General features: G+C 35.7%; 1 non-coding gene across 1 annotated transcript; it reads right to left on the bottom strand.

The window, feature by feature from the left end:
* Positions 1-1,601: 1,601 nt before the first annotated feature.
* Positions 1,602-1,753, bottom strand: LOC128776819 (small nucleolar RNA SNORA62/SNORA6 family). The gene has a single exon (XR_008421979.1). It is a non-coding gene; the product is annotated as a small nucleolar RNA SNORA62/SNORA6 family (small nucleolar RNA).
* Positions 1,754-13,549: the final 11,796 nt, after the last annotated feature.

Raw genomic sequence — 13,549 nt, 5'->3', positions numbered from 1 at the left:
TCTTCTTGGTTGTTTAACAGATCATCTGTGGACACCACATAGAGGGGTGTTGCTATGAAAGAGGAATGTGAACTATATCATGGGCCCCAAGTATGGGGTACAGGGGATAAATGTCCAGGGGAAAGATATGCCAAGGGTATCTTGAGTGTAAAAGGACTGCATGTTGAAAATATGAGAAAAATCACATAAGTCATTTTGGCTTAGATCTCTTGCTCTCATGTAAAACCTACTTGGAAGCATTTACTCTTAAAAGAGTAAAGGGTATAAAATCTTGACTGTGCCCAGAGTAGAACTGTTGACACACTGCAATAAGATTTGTTGCCTGTGACTTTTTATAGCAGTTATATTAAGGGCTTCATTAGATCAGTCTGTGGGATATGATACAGTGATATGAAAGCAGTAGATAGCTGGGCATGTTCTATCAAAAGAAAGGATCCTGATGCATCATCAATGTTTCTCAGGCAATAAAGCAATTCTTGTAGCTGGTGCCAGTAGAGAGTACAGGGCATCTACAAAACCTGGATGCAGAAACAAGAAGTAGGCTTTAAACATCTAGGCCTGAAGATATCAACAAACAAAAGCAAAGATGCAAACACTGAAATGAGAATTCTCTTCAGTCCATAGTTGGAAGCATAGAAATTACACAATTGTCTAACATGTTAGTGGTAAATTCAGAGTGGACACATTTCCTGATGTGCAATAACTATAACTATTAAGGCTATAAATGAATCCCTGTGAAAAGAATCTTGACAATTTTCTAGCATAGAGAAAAGGACACAAATAGGGACCAATAAGAGAAAATTCGAACTCTTTATTTAGTAAGTAAATAAAAAAAAACCGACCTCTGGTTATCACCTTTTAAAAATAGACTTAGTTTATTAGGCCAAATATATTTTTTGAATGAGGCTAAAATGGGCTTTGGCAAAACTCCAAAAGGAGTTTATTTTTCTACGGAAGTGGTCCTTGAAAGAGAAAGCTCTAGAAACTAATTCAAGAGCCCAAAGGGGAATCCATTTTGTCTTCCACTCTGCAGATTTTCAGTTCTGATCCTTCAAACGGTCCAGTCTCAGGCCATAACAAAAAATTGACACAGAAGCAGAATGGACTAGAAGTTCGTACCAATGAGGAAGTAGTGGGCCGTGTTTTGGCAAAGAAACTCACCTATTAATATGCCATCTTTTTCCTGAGACTTGAGTTTCTTTAAGAGTTTTTAAGTCTAAATTCGAATGGTGCAGAAAACAAACATGCAGAAGAAATGCACCAAAAAACAAAGAAACAAACAAACAAAAAAAATAAGAAAAGAAAAAAAAATCTCAGCATCTACATTCATTGCAAGGTTTTGATTGACTTGATATATTGTATATACTGTATATACGGTTTTGCTCCAAAATTAATTTACATAAGAATTTTGAATGACAGCCATAATGATAATCAAGTCCACTTTTTATTGCTTTCTATGCACACAACACTGTATAAAACATATGATTACATTTTACTCTTCCCAATGATCCTGCAAGGTATTGTCAGCCCCTTTTAAAATTAGAGAAAACTGAGGTTATCAGAAACTTTATTTTACTTTACTATTAACTTTCTTACTTTTTTTTTTTAGCAAGAATTACTATAAAACTCCACTCATTGAGCCAGAGACCCTTGTGGTGTCAGAAAGATTTGCCCCTCATGCAACACACTACCTACACTTGTGAGTTCAGTGGCCAGCCAGTGGCCTCAACTGCAAGCTTTAACAACATGCAGAGAGATTTTCAAATCTACTGTAGTTAAACTACTGACAGACAGCATGGCAAATAAAGTCAAACAAATTCTAAAGACTAGTCTTGTTAGATTGTACCATCAAGTCCTACTTTGTGCCAGAAAATGTACTTAATATTTTTATGTATATAACTGCCTTGAGTACTTTATAAACTCTGTGATGTAGATACTAACATGTGTAGTTCAGATAGTGAAAGTGAAGTTAGAGGTATTGCAAATAACAAAGTACACTCAGCTAGTAAACATCATAAGTTGTATTGGAACAGAAGTTGGTATTACTCCAAAGTCCACACTCAATTAGATACCTAGGTAGCCACTAAAAAAATAAATATTAAACTGAGATAAGTGATTATTTCCAGTTTCCTACGTGTAACAAATAAAACCAACATAACATAGTATGTTACGTCTAGTTAGAACATCATAATGTCTAGTTAAGTTAGAATGTCATCATGTCTACTTAGGATATCTTTTTCCCTTTTATCTCCCTGGAAGACCTACTTGTCCATCTCACTGAGAAAAAAGCATATGTATTTTATTCTACCTAAATTCAGTTACCACTGGCTTACTTGTATCTTGCATCTGGAAGTCTCTCGGTGTGAGACTTCCTATGACGGTCACAATCATGTTTGTCCAAAGAGCAAAGCACAGTGACTGACACATCTTTCCCTAGGACTCACTCTCAGAGAAACCCAGAGATAAATACACAGATAATTTTAACACCTCTGGTCACGATGGTTCTAAAGGAAGTATGGCAGAAAGAAGCACCGATCCCTTAATTCTAAAATATCAGTAGGAAGAACTGGAGGACCCCAGGGCCCTAGGCCAAGATTGGCATCATTGGGTGAAAGATATCCTGTACCAGAAGGACAAGCTGTAGGTGTGGACAGGCTTCTAGGTCATCATGAGCCATCAGTGTTGTGAGTGGCTTGTCTTTCAGTGCTGAAGACCCTCAGGATGGGGTATTCCTCACTGTCCTGCCACCCCACCAGCTGCAACCAGGGTCAGGCACCTATACCTTCCATATCCTCCTAAACTGTCTGCTCTGTCCTAGGCACTGGCCCTTCAGGGCAAAGAACAGCCCATTTGCTTGCCCAGTGACCCAGCACTCTGGTTGTGTCCCCTTTGGTCTCCTATTTTATTGGTCTCAGGCTGGCTGTGTTGGTCATGTCCCCTCCTCACAACAAGCAACCTATACCCACTCTGACTCTGGCCCCCTGTAATAAGCTTGTGTCCACAAGACACGAACTGTTCTTTAAAAAAATGCATTTAGTTTATTTTTTTTTAATGTGAGAATCTTTATTTTGACAAATAAGTGTAGTATAAAAGTATGACACAAATATTAAAAAAAGTTAAAAGATAAATATGTTTACAAATTATTGCAGAAATAATACAAAAGAGGGTAAAAATTCTCAATCAGGAAAAAAGAAAAATGTGAGCGATTATGTAAAAGCTCTTCCCTTGCAAGAAATGGGGATAAAGCTGAAGACCTGGTTTGGTTTCATTCCTGAAAAATGTACAAAATAACAGAAAGACCAGTTGAGGTCAAACGTTGTGAACCCACTGTTTTTTCTTTCTTTTTTTTTTTTACCTGCCTACTTTTGATCTGGGGAAAGCTGATGACCACAGTGCAAAAGAGCTGATGGGAGAACAGCCAAGAGCTCTCCATCAAGGAGTTCATCATCCTACATTAACCTGCAAGCAGAAAAGGAAAATAGAACAAGCCCTTTGAGAAGTCTCAGCTCTGCAGCTGGCCGGCAAGATTTCCCTCACTGTTGTGCTCAAAACAGTTTCCATCTTGGCCAGCAAAAGCACGGAACAGCAAAAAAGGCACGCAAGGTTTTGCTTTGGAGGAAGAGTTCCTGGACAGCTAGACAATGGTGGCATGCTTTTTCTATTTCTCCAGTGATGGGGGACTGAAGACAGAGTGGGTTGTCAGTGAACTGGAGCCTTACAGACTGCATAGTGTAAGTAAGCCTGCCATGGCCAATTCCAAGCAGCTAATGTGACCTCACCAAACACGGGGTTGGAAAGAGATGTGCACAGTTGACGTTCAAGGGCCGCAAGGAGCCTGGAGGAGCCAGTGCTCACCCACAATGCATATTTCTGTAGTTATCTGGTACTTCAGCCTGCTTTCCAACTTCACCTTATTCCCTGACTTTGAAGTTCACTCTTAAAACCACTCTGATCTTCTTATAATAGTTACTTCTTTTTGTCTCCAGTTCTTCCCTTGCTCATCCTCAGACACAGGCATTTCTTTCCTTCCTTCAGAGGATGTTTCAAGTGTCATTTCCTAAGAGAAGTATCTTTTTTTTTTTTTTTTGGCCTTACGTAACCTATGTAATGTAGCATCGAATCTTTCTCCACCCACTCACATAACTACCCGCTGAATCAACCTTCTTGTTGAGTTTTATTTAATTTGTTATTGTTGTTGCTTTTCTCAGACAGAACATAAGTTTAAAAGGTAGGGAGTGTTTTGTTTTCTTGACTTCTATATTTTTACTGTGTAATAGAGTTGTCATCACATAGTAGGTACTCAGTGAATACTTGTTAAGTGAATAAGTAAAGAAAGAGGTTGTTTACAAAGGCTTCAGTGAATATACTAAACTTGATAAAAAAAAAAAACGTTGGGGAGGATCTTAATCGTTTAAAGGAGTAACTATCTATGATTTTAGCCTGCTTACCTGTTATATCAGCAGCTAAAAGGCGAAAGAAACGTCTGTGACAAATGGTTATTGAGTCTAAATTCTTGCTGAGTTTTACGGAGAATTTACTATGTGTTGGATTGAATTATGTTAAATATTACTTAAAAAACATGTATGGATTTCTTCATGTTAAAGTTTTTAATTTAATTACAAATAAAAACATCTTCTTTCATCTGAAAAATATTAGAAGTAGAAATATGTTATTTCCAGTTAAAAATATCATTGTGAATTTTATTTCCAAGCCAGAGTTTTCTCCCACATCCTGAATGGGGTGCAAGGACAGGTGACTCTTTAATTTCTGTCCTGAGAGCAACCACATGACTATATAATCTGTCTCTTTCTCTGAAGCTCAGTAGGGCACTGCCTTATATGTATTATCCCCACCCCTGTTTCATTCTCTTCTCCCTTAATCTGTGCTCTGAGATTGTCCTTCTTCCAAATGTATTAGCACTTAAAATTTGCCCAAGGCTCTGTTGGTGCAGGTCATTCTATTTTAGAAATTAATATATTGCTAAATACATTTGTGGGACAATTAGGCACAATATAATGTGTAGTGATGGTCCAGGGCAAAATGGTTACAGATTTAGCTTTGGGTGCTCTAGTCTCCTGTTACCATGGATTCCTGTTCTCTGCATTCTACTTACTTCATGTATTATACCAATCTCCATTCTTCCTATTTTATATTCTCAATGGCCTATTTCTTCATCCACTGCCTTGTTCACCATGAATCTCAAAAAAAGTAATCAGTATTAACTATATACCTTTGAATGTCTAATTATTTAATTATCACCATTAGTTATCACATAGTTTAATGCCTCCTACATTGTGCCAGGCATGGAGGAAGGCAAGAAAGACAGCTGAAACATACATAGGGCATGGTTTTTACCATTAAGATGCTTAGTCTATAACATGAAGTTTGAGACTAGTAGAAAGATTAATAAATACACATTTGGAGCTGAGCAAGATAATCTTATGGAGCTTCAAAAAGGTACACAGTAGGGGCACCTGGGTGGCTTAGTTGGTATGCATCCAACTCTTGATTTCAGCCCAGGTCATGACCTTAGGGTCATGAGATCAAGCCCCACATTGGGCTCTGGGCTGGGTGTGAAGCCTGCTTAAGATTCTCTCTATCCCTCTTCCTTTCCCTCTCTCTCTCTCTCTCTCTCTCTCTTTCTCTCTCTCTCTCTCTCTCCCTCCCCCCCCAAAAAAAGTACACAATAAACTTCTGAAATAAGTTGTATTGTCGTGATTTACAGACGGGGAAAGGAGGCTTGTAACACTCAATTTGCTCAATGTTTATACTCCAAAATTTGAACCTAAAACTATTAATCATCAATACTTTTGGGTTAGATTATACTTGAGCTTATCCTTGTATTTCAAGGCTAAACAAATGTAACTATGTAATATGTGGTACCATCCAGAAGTGACTGCTGTAGCCCAAAACCCATTTCTGGACATCCCTGAGAGACAGCAGTAAAAAGAAATCCCCCCAGTAGCAGAACAACAAGCAGTGCACCTGGTTGTACATTTTTCTTAGAAAAATAAATGGCCAATGGTGCCTGGGTAGCTCAGTTGGTTAAGCGTCCAACTTTGGCTCAGGTCATGATCTCGGGTTCGTGGGTTTGAGCCCTGCATTGGGCTCTGTCCTGACAGCTCGGAGGCTGGAGCCTGCTTCGGATTCTGTATCCCTATCTCTGAACCTCCCCTGCTCATGCTCAGTCCCTCTCTGTCTCAAAAATAAATATTAAAAAAAAATTTTTTTAAAAAGGCAAAGAAATGGCGAGATACATGGTTGGATATATACCAATTCATGGCCAATGGTTTCGGTGTTCAGTCAAGGATTTATTTTATTTTATTTTTAACGTTTATTTATTTTTGAGACAGAGAGAGAGCATGAACAGGGGAGGGGCAGAAAGAGAGGGAGACACAGAATCTGAAACAGGCTCCAGGCTCTGAGCTGTCAGCACAGAGCCCGATGCGGGGCTTGAACTCACGGACCTGAGCCAAAGTCGGACGCCTAACTGACTGAGCCACCCAGGCGCCCCTAGTCAAGGATTATAAAGGAACATGATTGAAAAATATGTGGCCAGGAGGTCTGAGGAAGATGTATATGGATAAATTTCTCTGAATGGGTGAAAAATGTGAAGATATTTGTGGCCCATATAAATCCTTACCAAAGGGTAACCTCAGCAGAGGAGGATTTTAATAATTAGGTGGATAAAATGACAAGTTAGCCTCTTTCTCTAGCCACTTCTGTTATTACCTAATGGGCTCGTAAACAAAGTGGCTATGAGGAGAGTAGTGGAGTTCACTCATGGGTTTAGCAACACAAACTTCCGTTTCCCAAAGCTGACGTGACCATGGTCACTACTGAGTGCCTCATCTGCTGGCAGCAGAGATCAACACTGAGTCTCTGACATGGCACCATTCTCTGAGGGGATCAGTCAGCTCCCTGGTGGCAGGTTGAGTATACTGGGCCACTTCCATTATGAAAAGGGCAGTGTTTTGTTTTTACTAAAATAAACACTTACTCCGGATATGGATTTGACTTCCCCATCTACAGAATTTCTGCCAAAACTACCATCCAGGGACCTACAGAAAGCTTTATTCCAGCATCCGTCATGCCATTCCACACAGCACTGCTTCTGATCAAGAAACTTGTCACCTCAAAAGGAGTGCAACAATGGAGTGACACTAATGTACCTCATCTGTCTTACCATATCCCCCGCCATCTTGAAACAACTGGCTAGGCAGAACAGTGAACCAGTCTTTTGAATCTCAGTTAAATTGCCAAGTATGTGGGAATATACATTGTAGGGCTGGGCAAAGTTCTCCAGGAGGCTGTACGTGTACTAAATTACCGTCCAATATATGGTACCGCTTTTCCCATAGCCAGGATTTTGGGGTCTGGGAGTCAAGGGGTGGAAACGTGAGTGGCACCACTCACTATTACCCCGCATTGGCCCACTAGCAAAATTTTTGCTTCCTGTTATACAACCTGGTGCTTTGCTGGCACAGAGATTTTGGAACCAAAGAGGTCTTGGTTCCACCAGGTAGAAGGCAGACAAACTCAGAGGTGGATGGCAGCTGCTCTGCTTACTAGTGAGGGCAGGAGGTTGGAGAGAGATATGTTTATTTTCTTGATCCTTGAAATGCAAGGACTCCCTGCATGGACAAATTAACAAACTGAAGGCCAATACACCACCTGAAGCACATTGTTTGCTCTGAATTTTTGACAACAAATAATACATTTGTATTAGGTTCTCCAGAGAAACAGTATCAACAGGATGTATGCATGTGTGTGTGTGTGTGTGTGTGTATATATATATATATATATATATATATATATATACACATATATAACACACACATATATATATATATACATACACGTGTATATGTGTATATAAACACACACAAATATACATCTAATACAACACCTATATTATCTATTTCATATGTATAACATATTATCTATATTATAGAGTATATATAACACCTATATATTTACAATATACAGCATAAAGTCTATATAGCATCTGTAATATGACATTTATATAATACAACACTAAAAATATATCTATATATATGTATAGATAGAAAATGTTGCTATAGATAAATGAATAAATATACATATATCCTATCTACACACACACACACACACACATATATATATATACACACACACACAAACACACACACATATATATACATATATATACAAATATATATACAAATACATATATATATATATATATAAAGTCAAGGAATCCTATTTTTGGATTTTTGGATAATATATGTATATGTATATATTACATATACATTTTGCATGTATATATATATTATATATAACATATATAGATAACATATATGTATATATAACATGTATATAATATATACATATGTATATTGATTATAAATAGTTCAAGGAGTACTATTTTGAGATATATATCCAAATGAATTGAAGAACTGAAATTAGTATCTTGAAGAGATGTCTGTACTCTCATGTGTATTGTTCATTGTATCACTGTTCATAATAGTCAGGATACTGAAACAACCTGAAATCTCTATTAATAAATGAATAAAATGTCATTTATATCATTAATATTGTACTATATAATTATATTACATACATAATGGACTATTATTCAGCCTTAAAAAAAGAAGAAAAATCTGCCATGTATGATAACATGGGTGAATCTGGAGGGCATTATGCTAAGTGAAATAAGCTGGACACAGAAAAAAAATACCGTATGATACTACTTTTATGAAGAATATAAAATAGTTAACCTCATGGAAGTTGAGAGTAAAATAGTGGCTGCCATAGGCTAGTGGGAGGTGGACACAGGGAGGTATTTGTCAAAGTGTACCAAGTTTCAGTTACACGATATAAAAAAATACTAGAGATCTTGCCTATGGCATAGTGCCTACAATTAATGCTGTATTGTATAATTAAAAAATTACTAAGAAGGATAGATCTTATGTTCAGTGTTGCATCACTAAAAGAATAACAATAAGTAGAAAGGACAAGAAAGGTTTGCAGGAGATGGATATATTTATGGCATAGATTGTGGTGATCATTTCATGGGCTCCAAGCTTATCAAATTGTATACATTAAATAGGCACAGCTATGTGTATATTAATGTGTATATTAATCATACCTCAGTAGAGTGGCTTATAAAACAAACAAAAATAACTATGGGTTAAGGATTGAGAGTGGATGCATGAATGAGGTATATGGACCACAAAAAAGAATGGAAAATAAAAAATGGTTTAACTTCCTAAAAATGAAAATATTTTATTCTTTTTTACATTTCAACAGCACAAGATAGTATAAGTGAAAATATTAAGACTTAGATGTTCAAAGACATGTTTAGTAGAGCTTTTAAACTAGCTTATGGTTCTTCACAGTATTAAACTTTTGGTATATTTACGACGTAGCTATTTTTTTAAAGGCAGTTTTTATTTTTCATGTAAATGTAAACTTTGGTTTGTTTTGTTTATCGTCATACTTTGATATGTTGCCTGAATTCTCTGTGCTCTAAGACCATATATATATTGGATTGCACCCTTGGCTTTACCTTTGACTTATAAATTATTCACCAAAATTTCTTTTCGAAGTTGGTCTTTGAAGGTGGTATACTGTGAATAACTAAGTTGAAATTTTATGGTAGAAGGGATGATTTTCTTGCTCATGCATTTGATATAGAAAACTTTAAAGGTGTGGTTTTATCCTTTCAGAATGTACTTTGACCCGATGATATATGGCACAGAATTATGAAAGCACAAATGTTATGCTGACATCTTTCCTTGAAAGTTGCTATACTTTGTTTTGCTTTTTCATATTTTGTAGAATAGAAAGTCAATAATTTTTCAAATAAAATTATAGTTTTATAATCAAAAGAACAAACAGATATCAATTTTCAAATATCCTATGTACATATTTGGCCAATTTTCATTTGAATATAATCAATAAAAAATCAGTTGGTGTGTGTGTGTGTGTGTGTGTGTGTGTGTGCATATTAGAAGAGAAACTATGAAGTCTAAGAATTAGAAGTATCACATTCAAGCTAGATTTTCAAATGGAATTGTTCAATTTTACTAACTTCCTTTTAGGAATATTTCTGAACTACCCATTATAGCTTCTGGACCCTAGGTTTCATTTTTAAACAAAATATGCTCATATTACCTGAGTATTACTAAAAATGTTTTGGGCATTCTTTATTGAGTGTGTGGTGTCTTATCAAAATACCTGCATATTAAATATAGACAACATTAAATTATGAGTCATTAATGAGAGAGAGAGACAGCATATAGTTTTTCCAAGTTATCTTTCTTCAAATAAATAGGGAGTTAGTTTAAATATCTTAGTTGACAGGTATGTATGTCTCAGTGTGCTTAATTACATGGTAATAAATCATAATTTATACACATATCCCTTCTAAGATTGTGTATACATATGTGTCAAAATAGATGAGAGTTGGTTAATGGAAAGGAATATTTTGCGGCAACCTTTTCAAGGATATAAAGTAAATAATAACTTTAGTTGAAGGGTTACACATTATTAGGCACAAATTATTGATAACTAGAAGAAGTGAACAAATTATCACATATTTACATCAGAAGATTATAGTGGTCAGCTAATCTTAAAGTCAGTAGCACCCTTGAGATCATGAGTGCCCAGAAAATAGGCATAACAAGCTGTCACTGAGACTTGATAGAGCACAAAGAGATTCCAGAAAGAGTCACAAAGGACTTCAGTTTAACTTGAAGAAGTATGGACACCAAGGGAACTATTTCAGGAACCTGCAGGGTGTATGCTAAGTTTGTCTTTTGCCTCAGGTAGTCACAAATTATGTATGCCATAAATGCAAGCTCGTCTCTCTGCTAAAGGATAAGGTTAAAGGGCTCCAGGAACATCTTTCTGTGCACTGGGGTTTTTAAAAGGCTAAAAAGGCTAACTGCTATCAAGAAAGAATAAGGGAAATAATGCAAGAATAAAACCAGAAAGAAAAAAATTGCCAAGGAGAAAGAGACAATACCAATGAAAACAGGAGGATATGAAGAAAAGACAGATTTACAGAAGAAAAAAGTAACAAATAAAAAGAAATTATGCATCTGGATTTATGAACCATAAATCTTCTTTCTAATAAAGAGGAAATTGAGAATATAAGAAAGAGAATGTCATGGTTTCTATACTAATAAAAGCCAAGTAAAGACAAATAAGTGCATAATATTCATCCAATCATTCACTCAGTCACTCATTTACTAATGTATTTTATTAATTCAAGTATCTCCAAGTTATATAGTATGTGGTATCTACTTGCTGAGGAACAAAGAGCTTGATTTGTAGACATGACATGACAAATGGCATAGTCTTTTACTGGAAAGTACACATGAAATGAGAGAGACAGTCACGAAGACTCACTGAACTGCAGGCTCTTAGCACTTGCTGCTAATCTAAACTGTTTCCTTAGCGATTTTTATAATCCTGTGCAGCAAAATGCCTGAATTAGGCACAATAAATGCTTTACTTCTTGATGTTTAGTCTAGGGTAGGAGACTTGGGAAGATTAAATAGGCTAAAGAAATTGAATATTTGTGGGGTTAAAGATATTTGGACAATGAATTTTAGTAGTAAAGAAATTTGTTCTTGAGAAGAGTAAGCTGAGGGGGAAAAATACAGAAAATAATGGGGTGGGTAGAAGAATGACCAACTGATAAAGCAACATTTTAAGGTAAACTGTAAAGGAAAAAGAAATACAGGAAAATCAATTTCTGAAATTAGATATTATAGAAGTAATCAGGTATGTCAATTGGAATTGAAGTGGTTCTGGTCATACAACAATTTTTGGTTGGGAACAATAAATATAAATGCTAAGAAATAGTACTTGTGAATTTACATATGGATAGTTTGTGTGTGTATATAAATCATATATGTACATATTAATTTAAATAGGAAATGTAATGCATTCTAATGTAACAAAGTGAAAATAATTTTATACAGATGGGTCTGAAGACTGGGGAAGAGCAATGGGAGGAAAGACATGTTCAAAGGAACCTTTAGGGAAAAAAGAATTCAAGAGTAAAATTTTATAGGCAGGGACAATTGAACGAACAAGGGATTAGGATCAAGTAACTATCATTTACTTTAGTTAAAATAAGTAAGAAGTAATTTTGTTATGGGAACACAATCTTGGAGGTCATTCATCTAAAAAGAAAAAAAATGATTTTCTTTCCTAACTTTAATTATAAAATGTGTGCATAATATAATAAATTTGAAACATTTGTCTCTAGGGACGTACAAATGTAACATCCTGATAAATGATAACGTATGATAAATCATATATTTTCATGTATATTGAGGAAGGAATGCATAGAATTTAATTTGAATCAACAAATAAAGTGGGTGATTTAGACATAATGAGTAAGGAGTTTCTCAGAGATCTTGTTAATGTCAGCATTTAAAAGTCCCCACGAATATTGTAAATAACAGTATGTGTTCCAAGGAATATCATATTTGCAGGGATATGATAGTAGAAAATATGTGAGTAGTTCTGGCATCATAGAGTTACAATCAAGGGCATTGTTATGATGATCTCTATGAAATGAAAAGTATAAACTACTATATGCGCACATAGCAACTTCAAGTTATCTGGGCAAATGGGAATCATTGAAGGCAGAGAGAGGAATGTGCAGACCATTGTCCAGGCAAAGGATGGAGCTGGGACTGGCATTTGGATTATCCTCTCTAGTCAACCCACTCCCCTCCTAGGTCGGGGAAGTATCAGCTTAGAGGGAAGGGTAGCTTCGTCATTTTTCAGCCTATAGGGTGTGTTTTTCTATTTTAAATCATACAAAAACACTATAAATGCTAGATGTGGCTCAGAAATTGTCAAAAAATATTTATTAACATCCATTAATCTCCTTTTTATAACATAAAGCAGATTGGATTGCTTAAAGAAAATTATTAAAAAGTTGCACAAATATCTAAAACTTTGTAAAGAAGACTGAAGTCTCAAACGTGCTACACCTACTGAAAAACACTAGGGACAAAAAAGTACACTCTCAAATATATAATAAGAGAAAAAAGGAGAAACAAAAGATTTCTTGGTGTGGGGACGCTATTTGTATGTTAAGAGATGATATAGGAAAAGCAGAATTTCTCAACGTGTCAAGTTTCTCCTTTTTTTTTATAGACAATTTCTCCACCAGTAATATGCCCATGATTAATACTTAGGATATTAAGAGATCGCTGAAACTTTAGATAAGCCAATATGGAATAAAACTAACCTAGCTGGATGTTAAATAGCTAAGACCTGGTGAACCACATCCCGGACTACAAGGGATTTCTGCAGCCAAGATCAAATATCATCGTTAATAAACTTTATGAGCCATAGTTGTCATGATATTTTAAAGTGGATAAAAGTGTACATTAGAAACTACAGACTAACAAACTTGATGTTGATTCCAAGAAAAACCATAGAAATAGATATATTGCATGAAGCTAAACAATGGAATCTACAGTGAGACAGATTTTTTTTAATATGAAATTTATTGTCAAATTGGTTTCCCTACAAC

The sequence above is a fragment of the Panthera pardus genome, unplaced genomic scaffold (genome assembly GCF_024362965.1).
Source record: "Panthera pardus isolate Hobbes unplaced genomic scaffold, ASM2436296v1 HiC_scaffold_13, whole genome shotgun sequence".
NCBI lineage: Eukaryota > Metazoa > Chordata > Mammalia > Carnivora > Felidae > Panthera > Panthera pardus.
Note: the sequence above shows the minus strand (reverse complement) of the source record. Positions and strands in the feature narration are given on the sequence as shown.